This window comes from Anser cygnoides, chromosome 28, assembly GCF_040182565.1.
Source record: "Anser cygnoides isolate HZ-2024a breed goose chromosome 28, Taihu_goose_T2T_genome, whole genome shotgun sequence".
NCBI lineage: Eukaryota > Metazoa > Chordata > Aves > Anseriformes > Anatidae > Anser > Anser cygnoides.
Window position 1 is genome coordinate 3,050,414 of NC_089900.1, and position 16,124 is coordinate 3,066,537.

At 49.0% G+C, this 16,124-nt stretch overlaps 1 long non-coding RNA gene across 1 annotated transcript; it reads left to right on the forward strand.

Moving 5' to 3' along the window:
• The first annotated feature begins 6,978 nt into the window (after positions 1 to 6,978).
• Positions 6,979 to 13,553, forward strand: LOC136787257 (uncharacterized). Its single transcript, XR_010826864.1, has 2 exons — positions 6,979 to 11,777; positions 12,229 to 13,553. It is a non-coding gene; the product is annotated as an uncharacterized lncRNA (long non-coding RNA).
• The last annotated feature ends 2,571 nt before the right edge of the window (positions 13,554 to 16,124 follow it).

Genomic DNA, 16,124 nt, shown 5'->3' on the forward strand with positions numbered 1-16,124 from the left:
TCCATGTGGTATCTCACGGGATCTCAGCTGAGTCTGATAACTCAGATCTTCTTGGTGGCTTTATATAAATAATATATTTATAAATTTTATATAATTAAAAATAAATAATATATAAAATAATATATATAATAATAATAATTATTATATATTATTATAATAATATATAAAATAAATAATATATTTATAAATATTTAATAAAGGAGGATTAAGGAGAATCATCATATTTTATTGGATGTGGGGCGAAACCTGGTGAAAAGAGATGCGGTAAAGGCTGAGCCACTTAATGCTTTCTTTGCCCCAGTCTCTAGCAGCAAGACCAGTTGTTCCCCTAGATATTTCTTCCTCCTCATGGCCAGTGCCACACTTCTAAGATACACTTTGTGGCAGTTTTTTCTCTCCTGCTCTTTCCCAATACCAAAGAAAGCTCCATAAGTGTGGAAACCACTCCTGAAGTAGGCATCCCAGCCCATCAGGCTCCTTGTGGCCTGTCAGCCAACCAGACGCGAGTCACCTCACCAGCATCTTCCAAGCCATGGGCTTGCTGCTGGCCTTGCAGCTTCTTGGTGAGACGCACCCAAGCCTTGTGCCTCCTGCTGTCCAGTCATGGACTCAAGCAGAAGGGACAGGACAACCCATATGCGGGCCGTCTTTCTGTCTGGGTCCTCCTGGCTATGGAGGCAGAGGGGATCCCACAGTCAGCATGCCAACCAGGTGCCTTCTGCTGGCCTAGCAGGGCCACTGGCAGATGTCAGCCCAAAAGTGCAGGTCCCAGGGAGAAGCCAAGGGTGACCTGTCAGCTACTTCAGACAGAAGTGACCTCACAGTCCCTGTCCGTGACATGTTCCTGCTGCTGCCCTATCAACTGCAGAGACAGAAGTGACCTCACAGTCACTGTCCCAGTCACATTCCTCCTGCTGGGGCAGGAGATCCTGAGGCAGAGCTGAGCTCATCAGAGCATTCCCACCCATCTCGTCCTTGTGTTTGACGAGCTGATCAGATCCATGGCCCCTCACATTCATCTTTGAATGCCATGTGACTGCACAGCAACGTCACAGCTCCTGCCCTGCGCCAAGGAGGTAAGCGCCTAAAGTTAAGGGTTAGGAGAGGGGTTGAAGGTGAGGAGGTTAATGCACAGGAATGGGGGCTTTAGGTGTTAGTTGCTCATGTATGGCATTAGGGACTAGAGCTCACTTTTCTGGGTTAGAGATGAAGCAAAATCTAGTGGAAGTGTTTGGTGTTCTGCTTGTGGTGTCAGGTCTGTGGTTAGGGTATGGTCAAGCTCGGTGGTTTAGGGTTTTGTTTAGGTCTGCAAGAAGACTAGGGTTAACTAGAGCATTTTAATGCTAGTGTTAAGGGCAGGGATCAGGGCGAGCAAGAGTGTAAGGGTAATGGAAAAAGGCTATGGACTAAGTTTGGCTTCAAGGGATATTGTGGACAAACATTAGAGTAGTGGATTCCTCTCAGGGTGTGGAGTAGCATTTAGGTTTAGGGATTAATGGATATGTCCAGACCTTGTCTTGGATGAGATGAACACCAGTATTTGAGGCAACTTCTAGACAAGGTCAGCTCCCATCTGATCTCTCCTCATGCCTCCTCTCTCCTCTCCAGCTCTTCCTGGCCACCTCCCAATGCTCCCCATGTGACCCTGAGCTGGTGGTGCTATGAGCAGACCAAGCATGCTGTGGTGCCCAAGAGGTGACGGCACACTGGCTGTGCTGCACACGGTGGGAAGTAGACCTATCTGTATTGGGATCACTGCTGCTAAACTCTCACTCTGGATTCAACATCTGTGGCAGACGCTCAGGAAGACTAGGGAATATTTCCAAGGACTCTAGGGGTTTCCAGGTATTTTATAGATCCAGGCAGCTGGACTTCCCTGAGGATGAGGCGAACCCCTCTCCAGCCTTCCTTCTTTGAGCATGCTGGTCCCTCACTGAATCCCACAGGCACTGAGTTCTTGTTTGCCTGGGGACATCAAAATTTGGCACTGTTCCTATGGGTGACTCCACCTTGGGCAAGCTCTCACTCTGTAGGGCTCCAGGCACTGCCCACCCCTGGGACATGCTCCCTAGGGAGAACCCCTGAGCTTCCCAGGCAGCTCCACATTACTCTCCTAGAGGATGTCCTCTACCCTGCCCCATGTGGGACAGACGCGGGGATGTACCTCAGTGGCCATTCACCACTTTCACTGTCATCAGACACCAACAGGTTACTCCTAAATCCTACCCTTGATATCTCCCAACTCATATGATGGTGATGAGCTTTTTGTCTCCCAAATGCATGGAGTTACAGGCCTTCTGAGGTGCAGCAGCTTGTATTGGGCTTACGTGTCACTGTTTTGGTAGCAGGGGGGATCTAGGGCTGGACCCTGTGAGCAGAGTCCAGAAGCTGCCCCATGTTAAAGAAGAGCCAGTTACAGATGGCTCCAGAAGTGACCCATTGCTGGCCAGAGACGAGGCAATGGGCGATGCTGGGTTGGCCTCTGTGAGAACAGATTTAAGGAAGGGGGAAAGAAACCTGCTCTGAAGCTGCAGCTGGGAGAGAGGAGTGAGAAAATGTAGTGAGAAGCAGTCCTTGGTACAGACACCAAGGTCAGTGCAGAAGGAGGGCAGGAGGTGCTCCATGCACCAGAGCAGAAGTTCCCCTGCGGCCTGTGGACAGGCCCCTGGTGGAGCAGGCTGTCCCCCTGCAGCCCATGGGTCCCACATGGAGCAGATCTCCACGCCGCAGCCCATGGAGAAGCCCCCGGTGGAGCAGGTGGATGTGGCCTGGAGGAGACTGTAGCCCATGGAGGACCCCTGCCGGAGCAGACTCCAGGCTGCACTGTATCCCATGGAGAGGAGCCCACGCAGGAGCTGGGGGCCTGGGGGGATCAGTTCGGGAAGGATGGCATCCATGGGAGGGACCCCATACTGGAGCAGGGGCAGAGGGTGACCATGAAGGAGCGGCAGACACAAAGTGTTAGAGACTGACTGCAGCCCCCATTCCCCGTTCCGCTGCACCACTGGGGGGAGGAGGTAGAAGAGGGTGGATGGGGGTGAAGGTGTTTTTAGGCCTTTAGTTTCTCACTGCTCTCGTCTGTTAGTAATGCTCAATAACTTACCTGAATCTCTCTACAAAGTCTGTTAAGACCATGACCGCAACTTATGAGTCACCTGCCTGTCCCTTATATCAACCCTGGAGTCCTTTTCCGCTCTTTTTTCTCCAGCTTTTCCTTTAGAGGGGGGTGAAAGAGCAGTGTGGAGGACTTCAGCTGCCCATCTATGTGAAACCACCGCACTGCTCAGCCATGTTATTGGCAACATCTTTGAAAGAAGAGACAGGATTTCAGGTAGTGCACTGGGGAGATTCCATTTTATTAAGCAGATGCTAAGAGAGAGTACTGGCATCCAGGTAGACAAAAAATGTCCAGAGAAAAAAAAATAGCAATTTCATACCTCGGGAGAAGTGGGGTGAATAAAATACTTTTTTCTACTAACGTAATACATGGAAATGACACTGAAGATAAATATAACATCATGGTAATGAAAGTAAGTACCAAGCCTCCAAGGGAAACCAAAGAAAGTCACTTGTGGAGAAAGAGGAGAAATGTATCAATCTTAAGAAAAATCCAAGTAATCACTTTCCTGATAGCACGCTTGAGCTCCTTGTTTCTCATCCTGTAGATGAAAGGATTGAATATCGGGGGCACCACTGAGTACAGAAGTGCCACCACCAGATCCAGGGATGGGGAGGACAGGGAGGGGGGCTTCAGGTAGGCGAAAAAAGCAGTGCTGAGGAACAGGGTGACCACGGCCAGGTGAGGGAGGCACGTGGAAAAGGCTTTGTGCCGCCCCTGCTCAGAGGGCATCCTCAGCACGGCCCTAAAGATCTGCAAATAGGAGAGCACAATGGAAGCATAACACACCAAAAACTACTGAATGTGAGAAGCCCAGCTTCCCTGAGGTAGGAGTTAGTGCAGGAGAGCTTGAGGATCTGGGGGATTTCACAGAAGAACTGGTCAATAGCATTGCCTTGGCAGAGGGGCAGGGAAAATGTATTGGCCGTGTGCAGCAGAGCATAGAGAAAGCAACTGCCCCAGGCAGCTGCTGCCATCTGGGCACAAGCTCTGCTGCCCAGGAGGCTCCCGTAGTGCAGGGGCATGCAGATGGCTACGTAGCGGTCACAGGCCATGATGGTGAGAAGAGAATACTCTGCTGAAAACAAGAAGACAATCAGAAAGACCTGTGCAGCACAACCTGCATAGGAGATGGCCCTGGTGTCCCAGAGGGAATTGGCCATGGCTTTGGGGAGAGTGGTGGAGATGCAGCCCAGGTCGAGGAGGGCGAGGTTGAGGAGGAAGAAGTACATGGGGGTGTGGAGGCGGTGGTCGCAGGCTACGGCGGTGAGGATGAGGCCGTTGCCCAGGAGGGCAGCCAGGTGGATGGCCAGGAAGAGCGCGAAGTGCAGGAGCTGCAGCTCCCGCGTGTCTGTGAATGGCAGGAGAAGGAACTCAGTGACGGAGCTGCTGTTGGACATCTGATCCTCCTGGGAATGGGGATCTGCTGCTCTGAATAGGGTGGCCCGTCCAAGGAGGAAAGAGAATTAAAATGTTAGGGTAGACCTCTGTGAGGAAAACCTAGCCTATTTTATTATTATTATTTTTCTTTCTTTCTTTCTTTCTTTTTTTTTTTTTTGAAACCATAGAAAACTGCCTCTTCACTTTTGGGAGGACTGGTCCTCTGCTTGATGTCAAAGTGGTGCTGCCTGAGGGTGCTACTGGGGGCAAGAGACTCTGCAGGAGACAGTGCTGACCTATATCAAGAAGTAAATGGGACATGAGGTGGTCTCAGATGAACTGTGTTTGATGTAACAAGGAGTTTTGGAGTACACTTTCTCAAAATTCACCCAACTGCAGAGCAGGGCTTTGTGCACAATGCTTTGGTTTGTTACTTTATACTTGTCCCCCTACACCTGTGGCGTGCATTTAAGGCACAAATCCTTGGCACATTTACTGCCCACCAAGTGAAACCTTGGGCTCCTGGGAGGCAAAGGGACTGTCCCTCAGGGCAGAGTGAGGACAGCTGGTGTGTCCATCACTCCTGGTCTCAGCTGCCCTGTGCGGGCACCTCTGGAGGATGGTCACACTCAGGTGTTCCCCTGAAAAGAACCTGGATGCTGCTGAGAGCAGAGGAATCCAGGTTCAAAGTGCAGATCTCCAAGCCCCTCACCCATCTCATCGTACCTGAGGAGGATCTCAGCGCCCTGCTTTTCACCATGGACACAGAGGGATCATAACAGCTGCCCACATACAGCCATCCACCAGCATCTCTATGGCCTTAGGACTGAAGTTTCTTCTCCATGTGGGATGCTAGATAACACAGGGCTGCTAGGGAAGAGCTGTGCCCTTGTGCAAGGCAGCCTGCAGCCCAGCAAAAGCCCCAGTGACATTAGGGCTGGAAGTCTATGGTGTGAGGAGAAGGAGAGTGGGGAGTGGCTCCAGGGGAGGCATCTGCAGTACAGGGATGGCAGGGAAGTGCTCAAATCTCCCCTGCCATGGAGTTTCTGGGAGCAGCTCCCTCTCACTCCCTGCTTGTGGCTCTGCTGCCTGCAGCTGTCCCTGCCTGCAGCTGGGTCTCTGTCCCCACGCCTCCTGCCTGCAGGTCACAGCCCCCATCCCACCCGCTGGGTGCTCAGCCCTGCCCTGCAGACACCTCCTGGCAGCAGGGCTCTGCCCAGGGGCAGCTCGCTGGGGGCACGTCCTAGAGACCAGGTCACACAGACCCTGCTGGCACTTCACGTGTGGTGGTGGAGCTTTTTCTGGGCTGAGGGGCAGGCAAGGGAATTGTTGGGGGTCCTTGTAACCCTCAATGGGAAGGCTTAGGCGTATCAGCCTCTTCTTGGAAATAGCAGCCTCTATTTCTATTTCCACAGGGACAAAGAAGAGAAAACTGAAAGCAAATAGTCTGGAAAGCTGAGCCTAAAGTATCTAACCCCTGATTGTCTTCTCGCCTTAGATACATCCCAGTTGTGCTGTGGAGCTGTGAGCAGGCTGCCCCAGGCAGCAGCCTCCCGCCAGCAGCAGGACCCTGCCCTGCCGGGGGGGCTCCTTCCACCCGCAGCTTCTCCCCGCAGCGCCCTGGGCAGCTCCCCGCGCAGGCTGAGTGCTGAGCCTGGCAGGCAGTAGATGCCCTGCCCCGGCACACAGCCCCTGGGGCACAGCAGGGACCCTGCTCTGCACCACAGCCCTGGGCACCCCTGCCTGCACGCGCGGCTTCTCCTTCCTCCAGGAGCTGCGGCTGCATTGCCCTCCAGCCAGAGACTTACCGGGGTCAGGGCTGGCAAGTGTTCTCCCCCAGCGAGCTCTGTGCATCCTGCCACTTCTGCCTGCCTTTACCCACTCTGTCTCTGCAGGCAGTGCCCCCAGCCCTGCTGCGCTGGGCACAGGAGCTGCTCCTGGGCAGAGCTGGCTCTCTGCAGCGCTGCCCGCTTGCCAGGAGCTCCCCTTGGGCCCAGGAGCCCGGCCCAGCTCAGCAGCACAGGCCCAGCCCAAGGCCTCCCTTGCTCTGCCCCCCACCAGGCTCCCTGCCCATGGCCCTGGGGCTGCAGGGGAACCTGCTGGGAAACAGCCTGAAGGAATCCCTGGGCTTCCCTCCCTCCCCTGGTCACAGACGCACTTTACAGCAGGCTCATTTCTCCTTGCAGAGAGCCAAGTAAGTGTAACAATCACATCTTCTTGTCCCACTATCAGTTTGGGCATCCAGACAAAGTCAGGGAATCATCTTCTTTATCCCCTGTTCAGGGAAGGGATTCAGCAGAGTCACTTTATTAGCGTAGCAACCACATAACCACCAAGTGATTATATGAAGGTGCTTTATTCAGCGCTGGAAGCCGGGGCAGGTGCCCAAATCTGGCTTCAAGTCTCGTTACTTCCCAGCCATTATTTATACATTCAACATTACGTAAGGTATACATATTCATTACAGGTTGCAACATCAGCCTCCCATTCCATTCTAATTAGCTCCCCTCCCCTTTGCACATGCATGGCGCACTCTGGTGGTCGTCCAGGTTGTGATAAATTAGCGGGTGTTTGTTCATTGTCTTTAAAAGGAATTCAGAGGATCTGCTGAGAAGATAAGGTTTTGCAATTTACGACCTTGTTAAGGGGGAAGACTAAGCAAGTAGATAGTGGGGAGGGGGTGTTGGATAAACATCCTTGGTAAAACAAAGACTCTGTGAAATACTGTTTCCCGCTTCACTACCCTCCCCCTTGAACACGAGCACAACGCATGATCATTGAAAGAAAAACAACGACCCCCAACAACGAACTGCGCAGCTTCAGAAGGTCCAACAAGTCCTGACAAGCCAAAACTTGGATGCTATAAAACGGCGACACTGAAAAGGGAAAGTTGCGTGCTGTGGTGGAGCGGAGACTCCCCAGCCGCCCAGCGCTGTTTTGCTTGTGTCTGCTTACATAATTAATAAAATATTTCTGATAGACCAAGAAATTTGTATGGTCTCACTTATAACAAATTTGGTGCCGTGACTCGGATGAAGGCGGATTGACTGGGAATCCCTCTAGGGGAGGCGCCCCGCCGATTTCGGCGGCCCCGGGAACGGGAAATCCCTCTCGAGCCCTTCACCGACGAACCCAAAATTAGGCACAAGCAAATAAAACCGGTAACCCCAAGCAATCTTTGTGCACGAAGACCGAACGAAGACCTACGGGGTGGGTAAGTATAGGCCGGTGATCCATTCGGTTGGGGTTGGTGATCCCGGAGTGCGTCTGTGTGAGACGTCCAGTTGCGGACGAAGTGAGTGCGGACCCCTCAGTAGTGCGGTTCCCACATCCTGCGAGGGACTGGGCCACGACCAGGGGGAAGCGGCTCTGTGTGTGTGTGAAGGCACTCCGGAAGATGGGACAGAAGAAGAGTAAGCCTTCTGGTCCCATGGGTGGGGTAATGCCTAGTGCTAGGTTGCCCCCTATTCCCCCAGATAGTCCACTGGGGTTAATGATTAAGAATTGGAGTGATTCCCCTTTTAGGCGGGGAAAGGATAAAGTAAAAATGATTCATTATTGTGTTGAAGTTTGGGGAGGTAGGCAAATTATTGGCCCATATTTGGGTCGTTTGAAGACTGGGTTTGCCAAGCCTTAAACATTTATGTAAATACAAAGGAACCTTTTTGTTTAGAGGGGAGCGAATATGCGAGCCTTTGGATTGGCTCAGAGAATCGAGTTAATCTGTACCCTCTGTACCCTTTAAAAGAAAAAGGAGGGGCAAAATTACAAATTGTGGAGCAAGAGATAAAGTACCTGGGTCACCAGTTAAGTAAGGGGACTAAGAAGTTAGACCCAGGCAGAATCAGTGGAATATTGGCTTTAGCGTCCCCGCGAACTAAAAGGCAGGTACGGCAACTGTTAGGGTTGACCGGATACTGTAGACAATGGATAGAAGATTATAGTGGAAAGGTTAAATTTTTATATAACAAGCTGAATAAGGATGGATTACTCAAATGGACAAAAGAAGATGAGGAACGACTGAACAAGTTAAAGGAGGAACTAGTACGCCCCCCAGTGTTAAGCTTACCAGATTTAAGGAGGCTGTTTTGTTTTGTTTTGTTTTTTTGTGAACAGCGCAGCAGGCACGGCATACGGAGTGCTGGCCCAAGAATGGGCAAGGAGTTAAAAAAAAAAACAAACCTGTGGCCTATTTGTCTAAATTATTGGATCCGGTTAGCCGGGGTTGGCCAAACTGTTTGCAGGTAGTGGTAGCTGCTGCCTTGTTAGCGGAAGAAGCACAGAAGATCACTTTTGGGGGGGAAATCAAAGTAATATCTCTACACAATATATGCGGGGTACTGCAACAGAAGGCAGAGAAATGGATCACTGACGCCAGATTATTAAAATACGAAGGAATTTTGATTTCCTCTCCAAAATTAACATTAGGAACAACCTCCCTACAGAACCCTGCTCAATTTCTTTATGGGGAACCAAATGAGTCCTTAGGACACGATTGCCTCCGAAATATAGAAGAGCAAACGAAATTGAGACCTGATCTAGAGGAGGTGGAATTACCCATCGGTGAACAGATATATGTGGATGGTTCCTCGAGAGTAGTCGAGGGAAAGCAAAAATCAGGATACGCGTTAGTAAACGGGAAAACATTTGAGATAGTGGAATCTGGACCTTTGAGTCCTAGCTGGTCCGCCCAAGCTTGCGAGCTATATGCCATATTGCGGGCCCTAAAATTGTTGAAAAATAAAAGCGGTACAATATATACAGATTCAAAATATGCTTATGAGGTAGTACATACATTTGGTAAAATATGGGAAGAAAGGGGGCTCATCAATTCACAAGGAAAGGGTTTAATACATCAGGAATTGATTACCCAGGTTTTACAAGCTATCAGAGAGCCCAAAGAAATTGCCGTAGTACATATAAAAGGGCATCAAAAAGGCCTCACCCCTCAGGTTAGGGGTAATAATCTAGCAGATCAGGAGGCGAAAAGGGCAGCATTAATGAGTATAAGAATTAGAAGAACGAGGGAAGATTGCCCAGACTGTGGGAAATACTTAATACTTATACTTAAGATATAGTAATTAATATAATAATAATATAATAATATATAATAATGCTTAATATAATACTTAATACTGTGGGAAAGACTTAAAGGAATTTCCATGTTATGATTGCTGGAGTGAATGAGGAGTTGATGGGATTGAATGCAATTGTTCTGAGGAAGAAAGCCCGCCTTATAAAAACTGCTACAAGTGCGGGCCGGCTAACTCCCTGTGGTCGAATGGACCCATTCCCCTCCCCTTGCTCTGTTTCACTATTACAGAAGAAGACAAGATGACACAAATGGGGGTTCGAAAAAAAAAAAAAAAAAACGATAAAGGGAAATGGGTACTGCCTGATGGACGGGAAGTGTTACCAAAATCAGTAGCTATGAGGGTGCTACGGAGATTTCATGAACAGATGCACTGGGGAACCCAGGCATTGGTGGATCAATTTGCCACAAATTATATGTGTATAGGGATTTATAATATAGCAAAGAGGATCGTAAATGATTGCATAACTTGTCGGAGGGTAAATGCTCAACACATGAGAAAAAGGGTCCCGGGAGGAGGACGAGAATTGGCACATCGACCTTTTGCAAAGATTCAATTAGATTTTACTGAACTTCCAAAAACGGGGCGATATAGATACTTGTTAGTTATTGTAGACCACCTCACAAACTTTGTTGAAGCATTCCCTACGGCAAGGGCCACAGCTCAAACCGTGGTAAAGATATTATTAGAAAACATCATACCCAGATACGGGGTAATAGAAGCAATTGACTCTGATCGAGGCCCACACTTTGTGTCAAAGGTATCCCGAGACACGATGAAGGCTCTGGGAATTAAATGGGAATATCACACTCCCTGGCATCCTCAGAGTTCGGGAAAGGTAGAACGAATGAATGGTGAAATTAAAAAGCAACTAACAAAGCTTATGATAGAGACAAAAACCTCCTGGGTGAAATGTTTACCGCTTGCACTATTGAATATCCGGACATAGCCCCGAGCCGATGTCGGAATCTCACCTTTTGAAAGGCTGTATGGTATGCCTTATGATTTAGAGATGCCATCTGATCACCCCCAGGTACAGGATATCCAATTAAAACCTTATTTAATACAGCTTATGAACCGACGGAGGGAGTTGCAAGCGAAAGGCTTGGTGGCTAGATATAGCAATCCATAGGATACAACCTGGAGATAGGGTTCTAATTAAGACATGGAAAGAAACGTCTTTAACACCACGGTGGGGAGGCCCCTATGTTGTTTTACTTATCACAGAGACGGCTATCCGGACGGCTGAGAAGGGGTGAACGCATGCCAGTCGCGTGAAAGGACCGATCCAGAAAAGCAAATGGGAAGCGGTCGCAGGCCCTGATGACTTAAAGCTCACGTTGAAATGAACTCGATAAGTATGGTCTAACTGTCTATGTATCGTAAAAAAAAAAAAGGGGGAGAGGGGACCCTGTTTGATCAGAAAAAGGTCGCGGTTACCTGAGAAACTCCCCTGAAGAACACTGCTGCTGCCGAGAAGAACCTGCACCTTGTAGTTCACTGCAACCGAACTGACAAGCGAGGCAGAGAGTGAAACGGTGGGGAATTACGTGGCCAGGTAAAGAACTCTGGAAAATGGGCCCTAGCCATTTTTTTTTTTTGCGATACATAGTAATGGGTACGATTGTTTACACTGTTCCTGGGTCTGCGCACCCTCACAAACCTTTTAAATGGAGCCTGATTAGATGGGAAGATCACCAAGTTGTTCAGCAGATAACTACTGCTGGGGGACTGATAGGGGAGGCATCATCTATATAAAGAAGGAAGAGACTAAGAGTCCCCAACGGGTGGGACCAAATCAGGAACTGTCGGGGAGTGTTTTGAGGATTCAGCCTACACAAGCTTTTAGAATGCTAACTCCTAATAGCCCTAAACCACTGGAGGTTGCTAATAAATCAGTAAACCCGGAGTACGGGATTAGAAATGAAGGGGTGACCGGGAATAACATATGGAGAATCATGAATGCTAGTTATCAGTTGTTGAATCAACCAAATCCAGACGTGCCTAGACCTTGCTGGTTATGTCTTGATATAAGGCCCTCATATTACAACGCCATTGGGGATCTGGGAGAGACCACCCGTTCAAACGAAACCGATCCCCCACAATGCAATTGGGGAAGGGATGTAGGAATAACGTTAACGGAAGTAACTGGGAATGGCAGATGCGTAGGCACGGTCCCTGGTGATGTGGGAATAGAAATGTTGTTTTTGCAGTGTTACATTGTTTAGAAGGAAGGAATGTGGTATTGAGATATGCTTACAGTGATAAGAAAGCTCAACAGGTGACCTCGTAAAATGCAGACAACCAGACTCCTTAGAGCAATCAGGTGAAAATCACTATGTTAAGTCAAGCCAGATAAGGGGAGAAAACATTACCATCTCAAAAACAGGCCGGCAACTGAAGGCCAGGCATTGTCTGTGAAGCATCAGATAGATTGTGAACCTGGATTACCCACTCCAGTGGGGAAACAGGGGAGGGTCCTGTCATCAAAAAGTATATAAACTGTGTTTTTGGAGCTGGTAGGTGCGCTCTCCTGCTTGTGGGGCGCCCGCCATTGCAATCGCGAATGGATTGCTATTTCACTGAGATCCTCGCCTGGGCCTGGGTTGTTGGCTACGGAGTGTTTCTCACAGTAAGAAGTTCCATCTATGCAATATTACAGAAAATGTTACACAATTAGACAAAGAAAAATGGTTAATACCAGCAGATAACACCAGATGGGTATGTTCGTCTCTGGGGGTAACTCCATGCTTATCTTTGAAATTGTTCAACTCGTCTCATGATTTCTGTGTACAGGTAGTAATTATACCTAGGATTCTTTACCATTCTGAGGAGTATATGTACATCCAACATGCTATGGCAAAAAAAAACACTTAAGGAAGAGAGAGCCTATTACAGCTGTCACTTTAGCCACTCTGATGATTCTGAGGGCTGCAGGAGCCGGAACTGAAATTACCTCTCTGGTAAAACAAAGCCAAGAATTTACCTCTCTACGCATTGCTGTAGATGAGGATTTGGCCCGTATCGAGCAATCTGTATCAGCTTTAGAGAAATCTGTACGACAAAATCGTAGGGGATTAGATGTGATTTTTCTACAACAAGGAGGATTGTGTGCAGCCCTACGAGAGGAGTGTTGTGTATATGCAGATCATACTGGAGTAGTAAGGGATACAATGACTAAATTGAGAGAAGGGTTAGAAAAACGAAAAATAGAAAATGAAGCCCACCAGAACTGGTATGAATCCTGGTTTAATTACTCACTTTGGCTCACTACACTGCTATCAACTATAGCAGGACCTTTGTTGCTGCTCATATTAACACTAACTTTTGTACCATGTATATTCAATCGAATAATCGCGATTGTAAAAAAACCGATTAGAGGCAGCTCACCTTATGCTTGTGCGTGCGAAATATGAATCTCTTGAACAGGAGGAGGATGACGCAGAAACTTTAATATTGAGCAAACAAGTGCTTCAAAAATTCATCAATGAACAAAATATGTTAGAAAAAGAAAAAGGAGGGATTGTGATAAATTAGCGGGTGTTTGTTCATTGTCTTTAAAAGGAATTCAGAGGATCTGCTGAGAAGATAAGGTTTTGCAATTTACGACCTTGTTAAGGGGGAAGACTAAGCGAGTAGATAGTGGGGTGGGGGTGTTGGATAAACATCCTTGGTAAAACAAAGACTCTGTGAAATACTGTTTCCCGCTTCACTACCCTCCCCCTTGAACACGAGCACAACGCATGATCATTGAAAGAAAAACAACGACCCCCAACAACGAACTGCACAGCTTCAGAAGGTCCAACAAGTCCTGACAAGCCGAAACTTGGATGCTATAAAACGGCGACACTGAAAAGGGAAAGTTGCGTGCTGTGGTGGAGCGGAGACTCCCCAGCCGCCCAGCGCTGTTTTGCTTGTGCCTGCTTACTTAATTAATAAAATATTTCTGATAGACCAAGAAATTTGTATGGTCTCACTTATAACACAGGTGGTCGTCCAGATGAAGTAAGGAGTCTTCCTCTCCGCTAAACTTTTCACCTTTCTCACTCGATGCATGCTCCCTCCGCTCCTTGGTTCTGCTTCAACTCATTTCAGCATTTCCAGGCCCTTATCCAAGGTCAGGTTGTACCTGTTCCCTCCCAGGGTTCCCCTTCAACGATTCATTTGAACGTTCAGTGTACTCCCTAAGTTTCCAGTGTACATAGATTAATTGATAATGTAAGTACATTTGGCAATGCTTAATTATACTGTATGACCCATCACCTAAGAGACATTAATAAAACATCCATTCGATTCTCCCCAACACTAACAACTTGAGACATCTCATGATGGATTTTAGGACTGGGACCAAAAGGGGGCTCAGCTCACACCCATGCCTGCCCCAGACCCACAGGACCTGGGATTCCTCTGTCCTCCCTTTAATGTACACCACATGGGCACCTGAAGGTCACAGAATCATAGAATCACAGAATCGTCTAGGTTGGAAGAGACCTCCAAGATCATCTAGTCCAACCTCTGCCCTAACACTAACAAGTCCTCCGCTAAACCATATTACTAAGGGCTACATCTAAACATCTTTTAAAGACTTCCAGGGATGGTGACTCAACGACCTCCCTGGGCAGCCCATTCCAATGCCTAACAACCCTTTCGGTAAAGAAGTTCTTCCTAACATCCAACCTAAACCTCCCCTGGCGCAACTTTAGCCCATTCTCCCTCGTCCTGTCACCAGGCACGTGGGAGAATAGACCAACCCCCACCTCTCTACAGCCTCCTTTAAGGTACCTATAGAGAGCGATGAGGTCTCCCCTGAGCCTCCTCTTCTCCAGGCTGAACAACCCCAGCTCCCTCAGCCGCTCCTCGTAAGACTTGTTCTCCAGACCCCTCACCAGGTTCGTTGCCCTTCTCTGGACTCTCTCGAGCACCTCCATGTCCTTCTTGTAGCTAGGGGCCCAAAACTGAACATAGTACTCGAGGTGCGGCCTCACCAGAGCCAAGTACAGGGGGACAATCACCTCCCTAGACCTGCTGGCCACACTGCTTCTTATGCAAGCCAGGATGCTGTTGGCCTTCTTGGCCACCTGAGCGCACTGCTGGCTCATATTCAGCTGCCTATCAACCAGTATTCCCAGGTCCTTCTCTGCCAGGTGAGCTCCTTTCCACAGCTCCAACATCATTAATGGAGATGGAGGAAATCAGGGGGCTGCAAACACCTGGTGACATGTCAGGGGGCAGAGGGACGTGCAGGTATCTGCAAGCTCTCATGGAGGTACCCTGAGGGACAGGGCAGCACCTGGGGGCATCCCCTTGGAGGCTGGTGGGGAATGCCTTTGGCCAGCTGAAGCGACAGCAAATGCACACTTTTAGGACAACTAAACCTGTCCCTCCTCAGGAGGCTCAGGGCAGCCTGTAGAGGTATCCACCTGACCCAATGGAGAACTGTGCCACAGGGAGACCTGAGTCTCTCTCCCTCTTCTCCATCTAGTTTTCCCTCCATCTCCAGTGACTGTAACAGCACTTGTCTCACGGACATCCCTACATTGCCTAACCTCGTTCAGGGCAGCTGCTCCATGTAATAGCCAATTCCAGGCCTGCAGTTCTACCTGAAATGCCAACGCTGCCCAGCACCACTGGAGCATGCAGCTGACACGGGCAGCACAGGACCCACAGGACAGCTCTGGCCATTCATAGCTGGTACTTAACGGGCACCCCGATGGCATCTCCAACAGACTTGATGCTTATGAGCAAGTGGCCGCTTCCCAGGGCTGCAGCAAGCCAAGGTCTGTCCCTCCTCTATCCAGTAGAGGCAGGCAGTGCATGGATATGAGGCAAATCACACCGGGGTTTCCACTTGTGTTTGCAAACACTGCTGCTGCTTCTCACCCCCATCCTTTATTCAAGACATAGCCCAGTGATTTTTTCTGTGTCCCTTGTGATAAATTAGCGGGTGTTTGTTCATTGTCTTTAAAAGGAATTCAGAGAATCTGCTGAGAAGATAAGGCTTTGCAATTTACGACCTTGTTAAGGGGGAAGACTAAGCAAGTAGATAGTGGGGAGGGGGTGTTGGATAAACATCCTTGGTAAAACAAAGACTCTGTGAAATACTGTTTCCCGCTTCACTACCCTCCCCCTTGAACACGAGCACAACGCATGATCATTGAAAGAAAAACAACGACCCCCAACAACGAACTGCGCAGCTTCAGAAGGTTCAACAAGTCCTGACAAGCCGAAACTTGGATGCTATAAAACGGCGACACTGAAAAGGGAAAGTTGCGTGCTGTGGTGGAGCGGAGACTCCCGAGCCGCCCAGCGCTGTTTTGCTTGTGCCTGCTTACTTAATTAATAAAATATTTCTGATAGACCAAGAAATTTGTATGGTCTCACTTATAACATCCCTGGATCACAGGATGCCCATAGGCAAGGACATTGGCAGCAGCCCCTTCTCCTGCCCGGAGATCAGCCCCAGCTCCAGCACTGGCCCTCAGGGCTGCACCGACACCACAAAAGGCCCTCTGCTGTCAGGGCAGCACAGCCCA